Source organism: Pteropus alecto, unplaced genomic scaffold, assembly GCF_000325575.1.
Source record: "Pteropus alecto unplaced genomic scaffold, ASM32557v1 scaffold88, whole genome shotgun sequence".
Classification (NCBI taxonomy): Eukaryota; Metazoa; Chordata; class Mammalia; order Chiroptera; family Pteropodidae; genus Pteropus; species Pteropus alecto.
The window spans coordinates 12,647,815-12,663,987 of record NW_006494611.1 but is presented as its reverse complement, the minus strand read 5'-3'; the positions used below and the strand labels follow the sequence as shown (position 1 = coordinate 12,663,987).

At 38.5% G+C, this 16,173-nt stretch overlaps 1 protein-coding gene across 1 annotated transcript in view; it reads left to right on the top strand.

Moving 5' to 3' along the window:
* The window catches only part of ENTPD1 (ectonucleoside triphosphate diphosphohydrolase 1), an 80,960-nt gene that overhangs the window by 224 nt on the left and 64,563 nt on the right, over positions 1-16,173 (top strand). The window lies entirely within an intron of this gene.

Sequence of the window (16,173 nt, the reverse complement as noted above, 5' to 3'; positions counted from 1 at the left end):
GCCCAGACCAAAAGCGAGTACTTGAAAGAGCAAGAGGCAAAAAACCCGAAATGAACTTTCCCACCCTCTCCTTCTGAGAGGGAGCAGAGAAACAACTTCGGGAAGCTTTTTAGGAAGCAAAGCCCCGAGGTTATAGTCAAGGGTGGCTTTGAGGCAGCTGAAGGGACTCATGAATTATTCATTACCATTTGTATTCAGAGCTGGTTTTTCAGAGGCAAATGACTTCTTTGGTCCCCTTGCAGTTTAAGAGCTGCCTCATCTACAGTCCAGAGTCATCTCGCGTCGGGTCTGTACCTCGGCGTATTTGCTTGAAGATGCTGGGCTCCGTGTGTAGATTTGTTTTGTTCTCGAATTTCCTGCGTGCTTGCCTGTTGTGGAATTAGTAAAGGCTTCTCTGCAGGGAGTTAGAGAAGTTAATGTGGCAAGAGGCTATCACAACAGGATCCCACAGTATGTCTTGCAAAAGACCGAAAGTTTCTTGGGACGTGTGGGGGAGTGTGTATGTGTATGGGGGAGGGAGGGGAGAGAAAAGGTGGAGGGCGAAGGACAGTTTTATCTTAAGAAAGCGAGGCATATCTGACTTACTATATTTAGATTTTGTCTAAAAACTACAAGAGCAGCCTGGTTTGCACAGATGGTGTGCAGTCTCTATCTTTTACCTCTTTTGGGCATTTTCTGCCCGGAGAGCCAGCTGCTTGCCAGCCAGTAGGAGCCAGGAAGAATCTCTGATGCAGTGTGGGTGTGTAAGGTTGCAAACCTTCTTCATTATCTCTAACTTCTAATATCCGCACACGTTTTAACCATATAGAACACGGAGGAATGGGATGAGTAGCCGGAAGATTTCTTAATAAGGATAATAATGATAGCTGTTAACTTTTACTAAATCTCCTCTGTGCCGAGAGCCGTTCCAAGCATGTGACACGTGTTATTTATTCCTCACATCGACTTAGGAAATGAGTGCTACGTTACCATCCCCATTTTTCAGATGGCAGAGTTGAGGCAGTGGGAGAGTAGCTTGCCTTGGGATCTCGCAGTTGAAGTGCTGAATTTGGATGCAGGTGATCGGACACAGCTTCCGCGGGCCTTTTTACTCCCCACCTCCGCCTCTCCGCCCTACAGTGTTGCTCCACTTCCAAGGCTCCCGCTACTGCCCTGACACTGTGGATCTCGGGTTTGCAAACTCTTGAAGCTACTGGAGAGATGATACTGATGAAATCTCCAGTCTGGGAAGGAATTTGTGCTTTCCTATCAAGTTCACATACTTCTTCTTCTTCTTTTTTTTTTTTTTTTTTTCTCGTTTGGTGCTCAGAGCCCCTCTCTATGGTAGAGCCCAGGTATTGTCATTACGCCTTTTACAGAAAGGAGAGACTGAGGCCAGGAGGGGTTAGGTGACAAGAATCATCCAGCTAGACTACACAAGACATCCCCTGCCTCTGGTTTCCCTTCTAACCTGCAGAACAAGCCCAGTCATCTCTGAACTTACGTCCCCAACCCCAGCTACTTTCGGTTCCTAAAAAAGACCTTGCTTCTTTCCCTCCCAGACTGCTGCTGCAAGGGACTTAACTCTACCGTAAGACCTCTCTGGCTCTCTCCTTTGCTTTCAGCCTGGAGCCAAGCTGCCTGGGTTTGAATCTCAGCTCCGCCATTACTAATTGTGTGCCTCAGTTTCCTCATCCGTTGAATGAAGAGGATGATAATATCTACCTCATAGAGTTGTAAGGACTAAACGAAGGATTCATGCAAGGTTCTCAGAACAGGGCCTCATGCATATAGTATATGCTCAATAAACATTAGCTGTTGTGATCACTCTTTCAAGCCTTATTTTGGTTGTTAGTTTCCTTTTAAGCCTTCTCTAAGCCTTCCAGCATTAGATTAGGCCCTATCTAGGATGTTTCTACACCTCATCCCTTAATTCCTAAGGTGGCTTATCATACTTGTATACATTCCTTCCCTCTGCATTGCCTCCTCCTTCTCCGACTATAATTTCTTTATTCACCTTTGGATCTGCAATGTCTAGAGCAATGTTTAGCATGTAATGGGCACTCAATAAATATTTAGTAAGTCAAGTATTATTTTAGTTGATGTTCATCCAAGAGTCAGCATGCTGGTTAAAAAGGAGAACTTTGAGTTGCTGTAGAGCTCCTGCTGGTACATACAGCTCTTTTGTGCTATCTATAAAGACATTCCTAAGTGGATATACTGAGAAACGAAATGCTTCCTCACTAGGTGGGTGATATTCAGAGCTGATGTGGCCCCAGGCCAGGGCACCCAGTTTGGCCAGTCTAGCTCCATCTGAACTTCAGCCCCCATGTCCCCCTCAGCCGGGGAACAACTGGAGATTTCAGATGCCTCATAGCACAACCTCACTTTCTCTGAACAGAACATTCGGTTCCAGAAATAGTGTCTCTCCAGCCCCATTTTATAGCATAGTCTGAGACAATATACTCTGGTAATAGGAGAAAAACAAACACTACAGAAGTTAGCCCTGGATAAAATAAAGTACATTAAACTTGTTTCTAGCACCCTCCCTTTCCTCTTCCTGACATACCTTCAAATCAGTTTGACAAATATTATTGTGTGTCTACCATTTGTAAGTCGCTATGCCAGATGTGTGGGGTATAAACAGTTTGCTCACAGTCTAGTGGGGAAGATAGATATATACAACCAACTCTAATTACAGTTAGACTTTGTGAAGTGCTGGTAATAATCACTAACATTGATTATTTATGATGTGCCGGGCACTGTAATTTTTATATGCATCGTCTCACATAATCTTCACGGTAAACCTATGACATAGATTTTTGCATCTTACAGCTTTGAAATGAAGTTATGTGGCCAAGGTCACACAGCTAGTAATAGGCAGAGGGGGAATTTAGACCTATATAGTTAGGCTGCAAAGCCTGGGTTCCTAATGCGTAAGTTCTCCTGCCTCCCTAAGAGCCATAATAGAAGTCTAAAGAAAATGCCATGAGAAACAGAATAGGGAATGATGATTTCTGGGAAAACTTCTCAAAGGATGGGACACTTCATTTGGACTTAGAAATTAGAAAGATGAGTAGGGTCTGGTGCTCACAGCAAGGCCCTTCTCAGAGCCAGTGATGCTTAAAGACCTTTTTTTCCCTCTCTTTTATCAAAACCATTGCCTAGATTTAAGAGTAAAAAGCTCTTTCGCCTTTTTAAAGTTCTCAGCAGGGAACCTATTTACATGTGCATCCTGAAGATTGGAAGGCAGGAGTTCAAATTTTAGCCCTGGCTATGAATTTAGACTTACAAATCATGTAATCAAATAAACCTTTACAAAGTAATTAGCTGCATATTAAATTATTTCCTTAATCATGATTGTCATTAGGCACATGTGGTAAATCGTTTTTACAAATGTCGGTGATAGGTCTTGCTTTTACTTGGCTGAGCTGTGTTTTAAGAGTATTTTCTCCTTTGTATTGTCTTTTTGGTTGTTTCTGCACTCTATCTATCCAGTGACTGTGCCCAAGGGCATTAATGTGTAATCCCACCTGTCACTTTGAATTGTGTGGTGCTGGGCTCAGTCCCTAAAGAGTGAAGGTGAGACCTGGGACAAATCGCATAGGGTCTATTCTTGGTGAGCTCTGTTCCCTGAAGCAGTTTGGGGGAAGGCTTTCGGGCAGCCCTGTGGTGAAGAATGATCCAACCCCTTGATTGTTTGATGGAAACACAGAAGAGCAGAGGCACTAGCTTTGTCTTGGTGAATGCGTGTATGTGTTCTGAGGCAGTGTTTCTCAAACTTTGAACATGCATGTGCATCATTGGGGATCTTGTTAAAATGCAGATTCTGACCCAGCAGCCCTGGGGTGAGGCCTGAGATTCTGCATTTCTAAAAAACTCGCAAGTGACTGTAATGCTGCCACTCCATAGGCCATTCTTTGACTAGCCACATTATAGTTATTGCATACCTTAGTGTCAGGGCTTATTTTGGTACCAAATGACCAAGCTACTCCCCAGTATTGCTCTCCCCTCCCCACAAGCCACCACTTTGAGTTAGCGATTAGCTATGTGATTGCAGGATAATAGGAAGCCTCTTTCTTTCTTTTTCTTTCTTTCTCTCTCTCTTTCTCTTTCTTTCTTTCTTTCTTTCTTTCTTCCTTCCTTCCTTCCTTCCTTCCTTCCTTCCTTCCTTCCTTCCTTCCTTCCTTCCTTCCTTCCTTCCTTCCTTTCTTTCTTTCTTTCTTTCTTTCTTCTCTCTCTCTCTTTCTCTCTCTTTCTTTTCTTTCGTTTGTTCATTCAGTTAATATATATCCAGAATAGGCAGTTGAGACCTCCAATTTGCCATTCAAGAAACAAGACTAAACCTTCATCGTACACAAACTATTATTACACAAAAAGGTCCTGTGTTGAGATTTCTGAAATATCTCCCACCTTTTCTCCATGGCTTCAAATGTCCATAAGCTACTTTCATTCGCTGCCTCCAACCTGAGAAGCAACGGAGCAGAACATGTGGCTGCCTCCAGAACCATTTGCTGGGTGTTTGGAGTGCCAGGGGACTGCAGGTAGCAGCCATGCAGGGAGTAGCAAGGACTCAGGGCTCTGGGACCGGGAGCAGCTTGCCTGGGGCCTTGTCTCCACACTGTGGAAGTAAGGTGGGAATCATCCCAGGTGAGGAGGAGGAAAGTGGTTGCAGAGAGGGCTGATGGAATTTTTGTTAGAGAAAAGAAGGCGGGGAGCGTTTGCCTAACATGCTTCCACCCTGCAGATTTTGTGCTAGAATATCACAATGACTCTAGAAGCCCAGGAACAATGGTAGCACACACCCTACATAAAGAGGTGTTTCCTTTTGATTCACAGGAGGAATGAGGACAGTTCCTTTATGTGCAAAAGGGTGTAAGTAATATGGAACATGTCCATTAGAAAAACATGAAAATATAGATTAGGAGGAGAAGAAAAACAATCACTTGTGACAATACTTTGTTTCTTTTACTATGCCTGGGTTGTTTCTGGCCTTTAGTATTTACTTGACTAGGACCTTGAAAAATTAGGAGCTGGCATCGTGATCATAGACTGTATATAGATACGATTTTGAAGCCTGGCTTTAAGCATAGCAAGGAAGCACGGGTATTTTATAGCATAGTCTTTGTTAGCATAATTTTTATAGTCACGCAGTTTATTCAACAATTCCCCTGTTATTGAACATTTAGGTTGTTTTCATTTCCAACAAACGTCTTTGTGCATGAAGTTTTTCCATATGAAGGCCTGCACGCTGAGGGTGGAATCCCAGAAGTGGAATTACTGGGTTAAAACTTGTAAATATTTTTTAAAGTTCTTGATTACTGTTGCCAAGTTGCCTTCCCTAAGGGTGGACCCTTCATGCTCCCACAAGCAGTTCCTGTTTTGCTGCATTTCTGACAGTTTGGGTGTTTTTGTTTAAGCAACTTTATCTACTTTTATGTTGTTTTAGTTTGTATTTCTTAAATTACCAGTAAATGAGACATTTTTCACATAATGTGCTTTTTTTGTATAGTGTCTGTTTACATCCTTTGCCTTTTTATTACTTATTTGGATTTGATATTTTTAAATTAATTTATGTGAACTCTTCATAAAATAAAGATATTCAGGTTTTTCTGCCATATTTGCAATTGTTTTTCTGAATCTTCTCTTAGTATTTTTATTCAGAAGCTTATAGCTGTGAACAGATCCAATACATTTTTATCTGTGATGTTGTAGCTCTCAAAATAGTTTGATATTGAGTTTTCATTGTCCTTTTAACCCAGTATGGTATATTTTTTAAGTTCCAAGTGATCGTTATTTTAGTTTGAACCACTAATTCAAATTAATTTTCTATTTTATTCATAATAGAGAATATGGCTTTATAATTTCTAAGGTTTCTTTGTACCTAAGCATATAGTGAATTTTTATAAATCTGTGATCATTTGTGAATAAGATATATTCTGTTTTTAAGATAATAAAATGGGATATTTGTAAATCTATCCAGCCATTTTAATTATATGGTAATCCCTCCCCAACCATAATTTTCTCCTATGTGAAGTTATAGTATATACGCATTTACTTTTGTATACTTCTATTGATACCTACAAGAATTTCAGTTCTAGGGAGAAAAATGAGATGTGAATCATTTTTATTGTGGCTTGTTAGAAAAAAGGGGTGGTGATGGGGAGTTGGGAATACAAAAGGAAGGTAAAGTAGATGGCAGAGAAGAAGTCTTAGGAAATAGTCTTGGGAAAGATAAAAAAAAGATAAGATAAAGTTCTCCGATGCCATCTTAGGCAGCTGAGACTTGTATGGCTACATAACTTTAAGAAGCATGGAATGAGTAGGACTGAAAATTATCAAAATTTTCCTTTCCAAATAACAATGATAGACCCCAGAAGCCAGAGCCAGGAGGGGCCTCTGATTGGCAGGATTTAGGAAGCAGTGGTCAAAATCTCCGAACCATAAAATCAGAACAGTATTGCTCAGTGGATAAAGACTCAGACAAATGCACAAAAAGATATCTGAAGATATCTGAAGAGATGTGTTATCAGCAAAATAATTTTTTAGGCATTGCACTGAAAAGGTAGGGTAGGGAGGAATGGAAAAGTTGCCAGTGAACAAGGGTTGATAAATAGAAATTAATAGTGCAGAATTCATATTTTCTAATTTAAGCTATGTAAAATGTTGTTCATACCATCTTTTAATTAATGTTTTTGTTATTGCTTTATTTTTGTGAGCTTAGAAATAATTATAAGGAGTTTTTCATAGATTTACTTTCTTTTTCTGCTTTTTTGGTTGATAAAGTTAACTGGTAGGCTACTAAGGTTATAGCTCCTAATCCCTAGAATTTATGAATGTTATCTTATACGGAAAATAGTCCTTTTGGATGTGATTAAATTAAGTATCTTGAACTGTGGAGATTATTCGGGTGGGCCCTAAATGCAATCACAAATGTCCCTACAAGAGAGAGGAAGAGGAAGATGACACAGAGAAGGCAATGTAACCCTGTAGCAGGATGCTGTGCTGCTGGCTTTGAATATGGAGGAACAGGTCATAAGGTATGGAATGCATGGAATGCACTAGACAACAGAAAAGGGTGTCTTTGCAGACACCTTGATTTCAGTCCAGTGAAACTGATTTCAAACTTTGGACCTCCAGAACATAAATAAATGTGTGCTGTTTTAAGTCACTGGGTTTATGGTAATTTGTTATGGCAGCCATAGGAAACTAATACAGTAAGGTTTTAATAAATGGAAGTGGTAGTGGCTTTAGTTAATTAACCTACAGGTTTATGGTATGTTTTGGGCCATACACTGTTCTAATCACCTTACAAATATTAACTGAGGTTGGTACTGTTTATTGTTCCTATCTTACAAGTGAGAAACTGAAGAATGAGTATTTAAGTGACTTACCTAAAGTCTCTCGATCAGTAATTGTTGAAGTTAAGATACAAACTCATAGTTGTTAATATTATTATTTTGAGATATAATTCACAAACCATATAGTTCACCCACTTAAAGGTTACAGTTTGGTGTTTTTTTAAGTATATTCACAGAATTGTGCAACTATCATCAGATCAATTTTAGAACATTTTATCACCCCCAAAAGAAACACAATACCCATTAGCAGTCACTTCCATTTCCTACCTACCAACCCCATCTCCTCTACAGCAAACACCAGTCTACTTTCTATCTGTAGTGTTGCCTATTCTGGACATTTTTATGCCACATATTCCACTGTATGGATATACCGCATTTCATTTATCCATTCAACAGCAGATGGATATTTGGGGTGTTTCCACTTTTTGGCATTATAAATAATGTTGCTATGAACACTCACATTCAACATTTTGTGCAGACTTATGTTCTTAGTTTCTCTTGAATATACTTAGAAGTGAAATTGCTGGGTCATACATTTATGTTTAACTGTTTGAGGAACTGCTAGACTGTTTTCCAAAGTAGCTGCATCATTTTACATTTCCAATATCAGTATCATGACGCTTCCAATTTCTCTTTATCCTTGTCTACATTCATTATCTGTCTTTGATTACAACCATCCTAATGGGCGTGAAGTGGTATCTTGTGGCTTTAATTTGCATTTCCTTGATGGCTAAGACTTTTGAACATCTATTCATGTGCTTAAGGGGCATTTGTTTATCTTCTTTGGAGAAATGTTTGCCTAATTTAATTGGTTTTTTTAAAAAAACAATTATTGAGTTGTGGGAGTTATATTTTCTAGATACAAGTTTCATCAGATACACGATTTGCAAAATTTTTTTTCATTTTGTGGGTTGTATTTTCATTTTTCCAATGGTGGTGTTTGTAGCACAAACATTTTTAATTTTGATGATGTCCAATTTATCTATATTTTGCTTGGTTGCTTATGTTTTTGGTGTCCAATCTGAGAAACCATTGCCTAATCCAAGGTCATGAAAATTTGCATTGATGTTTTCGTCAAAGAGTTTTATAGTTTTAGCCATTACATTTAGGTCTTTGATCCATTTTGAGTAATTTCTGTATATGGCATGAGGTAGGGGCTCACCTTCAGGTGAATATCCAGTTGTCACAGCACCATTTGTTGAAAAGATTCTTCTTCGACCCATTGAAATTTCTTGGCACTCTTGTTGAAAATCAATTTATTGTACATGGGAGGGTTTATTTCTGGACTCTCAGTTCTATTCTGTGATCTATGTGTCTATCCTTGTGTCGGTTCCACATTGTCTTGATTACTATAACTTTGTAGTAAGTTTTGAAATCAGGAAGTGTGAGTTTTCCAACTTTGTTTTATTTTTTTCAAGATTGTTTTGGCTATTATGGTTCCTTAAATTTCCATATGAATTTTAGGATTAGCTTGTCAATTTCTACAAAAAAGCTAGCTGGGATTTTCATTTTATTTTTGATGTATCCTCTGTAAAACACTGGCTTTTTAAATCCAATTTGAGTCTCTGTTTTCATAGAGGACTTTAGTTCACATTTATTTTACTTGCCATTCTTGTTTTATTTTCCCTAGTGTTTAAATAGTTTCTCATATTATGCTCTTTTCTAGACAGACTCTGGACTACTGTTTGTTTTTATATATTTCTACAAAGCTGTGAATAACAGACATCTTATTTTTATTTTTATCTATGGATAACTTAAATTAAAAGAAAAACATTCCTGAGCATAAGTTTATCTTACTATCAAAGGAAAGAAAAAGAATAACTTTTGACTCTGTTATGAAGGATAAGAATTCAAAAGCTTTTGTGTCTCTGTGTCTTCTTTTCTTATTTTATTTAATCTGGTAATGTTATAAATTCCAATGTTGAAAATTCTATTAGTCATTTATTTCACAAGGTTTTTACTTTTTATTTAAGTATTAATAATCAAACTCACCACTCCATGAATTTATCAACTTCAATATAGTTCTTTTCTCACTATACTTTTCCCCATTCTTGAGGTCTTAATTTGGGTTCCTCTCATAATGATTTGGTAGGAATACCAAAGTAATATTTTAGAAAGGGCATCAGTATGGTAAAAGAGTAAACTAATCTTTTCTTCCTCCCTTCCTTCTTTTCTTTCCTCCTTTCTTCCTTCTTTCATTTCCTCCATTTATTTTTCTTTGTATTCTGAGAATATTTTCCTAAGATTGTGCTCTACAACACTGATTCAATTTTCCTTAATTATCTCCAATATAAACTTTCATTCAGTTACAATGTTTTTGGTTTCCATGAAATCTTTTTTTTTTTTTAATCTTAGTTTGTTCTCTTTTCATAACAACATTCTCCTGTATCCAACCAAAAACTAAACAAAGGAAGATTTCCCTCTCATTCTTGTACCATATCTATTTTGGAGACAAACTTTTCTTCTGTTGTCCTCTCTATTTTAGAGAAAAATTTATTTAATCTAAGGCCTTTTCCTTTAAAGAAAAGAGATTCCTTTTGTAGGTGTACAAATAAAAATATGTGTTTTTCACCTTATTCTAAAAAGATTTAAGGAGGATTTAGAGGAGAGTCATCCCAGGTCAATGTTGGAGATGGCTGGAATGCATAGTCTGCCCTTGACTCCCTCAGATTCTGTTTGCATCCTGGACGAATGCAGTCACAAAAAGCTGAATTCCTCTCTATGTGTGGGATAACAATCCTCTAGCCAAAAGAAAAAAGGTAATTCAGATCTAGGCAAAAGTCCTGTTGCTATATTGTCATATTTCAGAAAATAGAGAAGCTAAGACTATCAGAATTCTGTCAATATTGTTGTCCAGAGGCATACAGGCATTCAGGAAAGATCCTTCTCTGGGACCGTTTTCTTGCTTTTGCTCCTTCCCCACTGAGAGCAAACCTTTGTTGAACTGGGGAGTGAGCTCTTGTCCCATTTGGTGCCTTGCCCAAGTAATGCCTTTTGTTTGAGCTCCATTGTAAGGTCTCTTTTTACTCACGATAGACACTCGGAGGCAACAACAAACACATAAACAAACAAAACGAAGAAAGGCAAAACAATAAACCCAAGGCTTCCCAAAGAGTTCCCATCATACTCTGCTACTCTTCTCCCATAGTGTGCTTTTGTGTTCCCAACTTAATGGGTGTCGAGAGGCCCAACTAAGTCCTCTGTTTACTTGACCCTAGTTATGCTGCCTTGTCTCAGAATAGATGATACTGTCTGTTAGTGCTGTTTCTTAATTCTAATGCATTGGTGTTTAATGGGTGGGTGGAGCGGGGAAGCATTTTTTTTAGGGTACAGACAGATTATCACAAGAATGTGGGAGAGTATGGCAAAGTATTTTTACTTATTCTCTCATTATATTCTTTGGTCATAATATTTGGCTTTGTGAGATCATTCTGGCATCAATCTAGGGAATGAACCAAGAAGTTGGTGAGCAATGGGGGAAGACTAGGATTGAGTTCCTGCAATAATCCAGTAGATAAGAGATAATGGGGACCTGTACCTAAGCTGGGGGTTGGGGGTTGATGGGAGGAGCTAGATTTAGACAATATTTCTGATATAGAGTCTGAGATAGAGAGCTAGGTGGTTTGTTGGAAGGGAAATAGAGGGAGATGTCAAGACATTTTCATATTTAGATTTGGATGATTGGGTCAATAAATGTTTATATAAGGCTGGGAATGGGGGAAGGAAGTAGGTTTGGCAGAAGAAGAGGGAGATAAGAAGTTTATCCTGGCACATGCTAAATATGAGATGCTCATAAGACATCAAGGCAGAGATATTTTGTTGGTTGCTGGAAATTTGGACCTTGAGCTTAGAGAGGTCTGGGGAAAATCGAGAGAATTATAGGAGTTGGAGTTGGAACATGGAGTCAGTGGTTGAAAGTATGGGCATGAATAAATCACCCTAAAGTGTAGAGGATGAAAACAAAAGAGGATAGAGAACGGGACCTAAGGAAACACCAATGTTAATACAAGGATGAGTAGAGAAAGGATTTAAGAAAAGAGATCAGAAAGAATGCCTAGAAAGGAAGGAGCAAGCCAAGGAGTATGAACCTCATAGCCAAGCGGCACAGGGTGTTTTGAGACTGAAGTTTCAAGAAATGCCAAAGTTGCAGAATAGGTAATAAAGTGTTCTAGGCACTGAGGATACAGCAGGAAACAAAACAAGATCCTTAACCTCATGGGGCTTGTGTTCTGTGTGAAGGAATCTGGGGAGACAGCTAAGCGAAAAAAGTAAAATGCATGGTATATCATGCGATAAGTACTAAGGAGAAAATTGAAGCAGAGAAGGGAGATAAGTGTTGGGAGATTACGATTTTAGACAGGATGATAAGATAGAAGGTGAGTTTGAGGAAATACCTTAAAAAAGTGAAGAAGTCATTCATGTGGCTATCTGTGGGAAGAACATTCCAGGCAGAGGGGCCAGCAAATACAAAGTCCTGAAAAGAAATTAAGTGTTTAAGGAACAACAAAAAAGCTAGTGTGGCTAGGTGGGAGAGAGCAAAGAGGTGAATGCTGACAGGTATATTTGGCCTAAACAGACCTTCTTGGGCCTCGTAGGCCATTGTTTAGCCTTTGGCTTTTATTTATAGTGAAATAGGCAACCACTTTGGGTTTTGAGCAGAGGAGTGACTTGATCCAATCCATGTTTCAATAGGATCACTCTGGCTGCTGTGTAAAGAACAGACTGAAATGGGGCAAGGGTAGCAGGAGACTGGTTATTATTCCAGTGTCTCCCAAGGGTAGTGGGAGACACTGGAATAATATAGGTGAGATATGTTTGTGTTCAGTTCTAGATGGTAGCAGAAATGGTGAAAAGCAATTGGATTTTGGATCTATTCTGAAAATAAAGCCTATGCTATTTCCTGATTGAATCTGGGTGAGAAACAAAGAGAAAAAGAAACAGACTCCAAGGTTTTGGGCCTTACATGGAGCTGGTAGGTGGAGTTGCCTTGAGCTGAGATGGAAAGACTGTAGGAGGAACAGGTTTAAGTGGGAAGATTAGGAGCTCAGTTTTGGATGTTTTAGGTTTGAGATGCCTATTTGATGTAGAGATTTTGAATTGATCAGATGCATATACAAGTCTGGAGTTCAGGGAAGATGACTGCGCTGAAAATACAAAACCGGGTCATCAGATGGTGTTTAAACTCAGTGAGATTGGATTTAAATGCATTAAGACTGGATGAGTGTAGATAGAAAAGAAGTTTCAAGGACTGAGCCTTGGGATGCTTCAGCTTTAAGGGCTGGGAGAGAAAGAGAATGTGTGTGTTGGGTGAGGGGAGGAAGATAAACAAGGAGAGTATGGTGCATGGTGTCCTAGGAGCCAAGTAAAGAGTGTCTCAAGAAGAGGAAGTGGTCAGCTGGGTCTAATGCTGCTTATGGGTCAAACCAGGTAAAAATGAAAATTGACCATTGCATTTAGCACAGTGGAGGTCGATGGTGACCTTGACAAGAACACTTTTGCTGGAGTGCTGACGGCAAAGTTCTCACTAGAGTTCATCCTATTGTTTCTCTTTTCCTCCTTTCCCATGCTCTCCTTCCTCCCTCAACTAAGGAGGAGTCAGTGACATCTGAGTGTGAGGAAGGCATGGTTCCTCAGAGGAAATTCAGAGTTCTGGTACCAGAAGAAGGGGAAATGGACTTTTGGCAGACAATACAGCAAGTGTTCACTTCTGCTAGAAATAGCCTATTTCTGTCTGTGTCTCCTATTTACAGTCCCTACCATCAGCTATCTAGAATGGAAAGGTGTTTAACCCCTGGTGCTGACAGACCATCCAAGCTGCAAACATTTGTTGTGAAAGAAAAGCCAGAGTTTTGTACAGGGCCGGGAAATGTGGTCTTTTACAAATGTGCCTTTCTCAGTGAGCTCACTCTGGAATTCAGATTGTAAAGGCAGCCCAAACTCTAGGCCCCTACCTACTCTTGCATTCCCTGAACTTGCCTTATGGTTTCAGAGGATATATCTGTTTGCAAAACCCAGTGGTTTGGAGGACTCTGCCCTTTAAGGGAGAACTAGAGTAGGAGTAGGAAATCACGATTTAAATGTGGTCTAGATAGCTCTGCATTTGACATTTCAAGAAGACTCAGTGAATGTTAGTGCTGGAAGGAATTTGACTTTTCAAATCTTTTCATTAAAATAAAATTAATTAAGGAGCATTTGAGATCTTGCTCCCTAGCATATGTCATTAAATAAATTCTTATAAAAATTCAAGAACAAAATGAATATTTGCTATCTTTTTAAATTACAGAAATAATACAAGTTTATTATGGAAAATTTGGAGTATTTAAAGGGCAAATAAGAAAATAATTTTCTGTAAGTTCACCATTCATAACTCTTTGTCATGTAACTTCTAAGTCTTTCTCTTATTTCCTGTTTTTTGTCATTTATTATTCTTATTTGCTAAAAATTTGGGGCCATATTATACATACCAGTTGCAGTCTTCTATTTTTATAACTTGTCATGACAATTGAATGGCTTTTATTGTATGATTTTTAATGGCTGCATATAGTATTCCATCATTTGAACATATGCAATATATTTATTTAACCATTTCCTTTTGTGGGACATATAGGACATTTCCAAATATTTTACTATTATAAATATTTATGGATCGATCTCAGTGGATGTCTTTGAAGATTTCTTAAGGATAAACTCCTAAAAGTAGAATCTCCAATTGGCTCTCCAAAATACAGTAGTACATGAGGGACAGAAACACTGAAGTCTTGAGTTGGGAAGGAGTGTGCCCAAGTTGCACAGCTGGTCGGTGGCTGAATGAGTTTTAGAGTATAACTCCTCTGCTCATTAAAAGATCCCTTTCCTTGATATCATGCTTCCTGTTATATTTAAGCCTCTTGTTATTGATGTCCTGTAGGACCCCTTGAACCTTGATGACATGATTTTTTCCTGCTAACTCTGTGGCTCCCACTCATGCCAGGCTAGTTCTCTCATTTATCTGTGGGCATGACCTCTGAACAAATATAGATACCTTTCTTCCATTAGAGAAGATGGTGTTTCTCAGATACCTTTCCCCTTCAGGGCTATAAATGTTTCACCATTAGTCAAGAGCCACCATCCATTGGACATTTCTTCATACACCTTTAGCATTCCTGTGGTTTCTCTGACTTCTTTTTAACCTTACCAGATACATATTCTCTCTCCAAAATCCTAATTCATAGTAGTACTTCTCTATAGGAAGGCCATCTTTCAGTGGACTCCAGTGAGTGAGTCCCCATCATACCCAGTTGTGGTTCACTTGGGGTCACCCCAACCCATCCAACCAGGCTGGCAGTGTGGGGGACAAAGAAACTTTCATCTACACTTCTAGTTTCTTCCAGCTGGTTTTATAGTTAAATTGACATGAGACAGATTAACAAGAGAAAATAACCAAATTTATTTACATAAGTACATTTGAGAACCCCACATACATTAGAGAGACTCCATATATATGAGAGGTTCAGAGACAGAAGGTTAAAATGAGGTATATATGGCATTCTGAGCTAAGGATGAGATAAGGCAGGTCAAGGCTTCAGAGGGGAGGAAGGTCATTCTTTAGGACGATAAGAAGAGCAGATATTCAGTAATTATAGGCCTTATAGATGGGTCACAAAAAGTTATCTCTGGTGACAACATTTATTATAGGTAAGGCCCTAATTTAAGTTCCTCAAGGGGGAAACTAAAGTTTCTTGTGAACCTTCAGGGGCTCAGTTGCCTTTAGCTCAAAATAATTCACTTGCCAAAATAGCACATCTTGAAGAGGCCTGTCGAATCCCTTCAGCAGAAGCACAGCAAGGCCTACCCATTAGAGCAGATCGTACTGATGGCTCTTCCATAACTGAGAAACTTTTAAAAGGCAATGACAATTTGGCCAATTCTTAACCTATAATACCTTCCCTAATTTTATAAATGTATTTCTAAGGGTGAACCATTCAAAGTTGACAGTTTTGTAGGTCCAAAACTGTCAAATATTGCCAATATCTTATGATTCATCCTAATATGTAAAATGATCCTAGATGTCAAGAATATGCTATCGAAAACTTCCAAGTTTATCCTCAAGACAGATTCTGGAAGGCCTGCCATGACTCCTAAGCACCCATCCAGGGCTGTATTTCTCACATACCTAAAGGCAAAGTTTTTGTGTTTTTTATTTAACAATGTTCACTGTTGTTGAAAATGTGGGAGAAATTAATATTCTCAAAATGTTGGCCAGAGTACAATGGGTAAACTTTTCTAGAAGGAAATCTGGCCTATTTTAAGCCTTAAAAGTGTCCACACTCTGACCCAGCACATCTACTATGAGAACTTACCCTAAGCAAAGCAGCCTGGATGTGTATATAGATGTACCCACAGGATATTTATTAGAATATTATTTGTGATAACGAACCATTGGAAATAAGCTAAAGTAATGTGTATCCATGTGTGAAACAGTAATCAAAAGATATTGTAAAAGAATTTCCAAGGACAAGAGAAATAAGCATTGTTAAGAGAAAAACAAGTTAGAGAGTTGAACATTCGAGACCCATTTTGTCAAAAAAATTGATAAATGTAGACATGAAATATATACAGGAGGAAGACTAGCAAGATATGCAGTGAAATACCTCTTTTTTAAAAAATTTAAATTTTCTGTTATAGTTGACATACAATATTATATTAGTTTCAGTTGTACGATACAATGATTAGTGATTTATATAACTTACGAAGTGATCTAAGATAAATCTAGGACCCACCTGACATCATACATAATTATCACAATATTACCGACTATATTCATTATGCTCTGCTTTATATCCCTCATGACTAT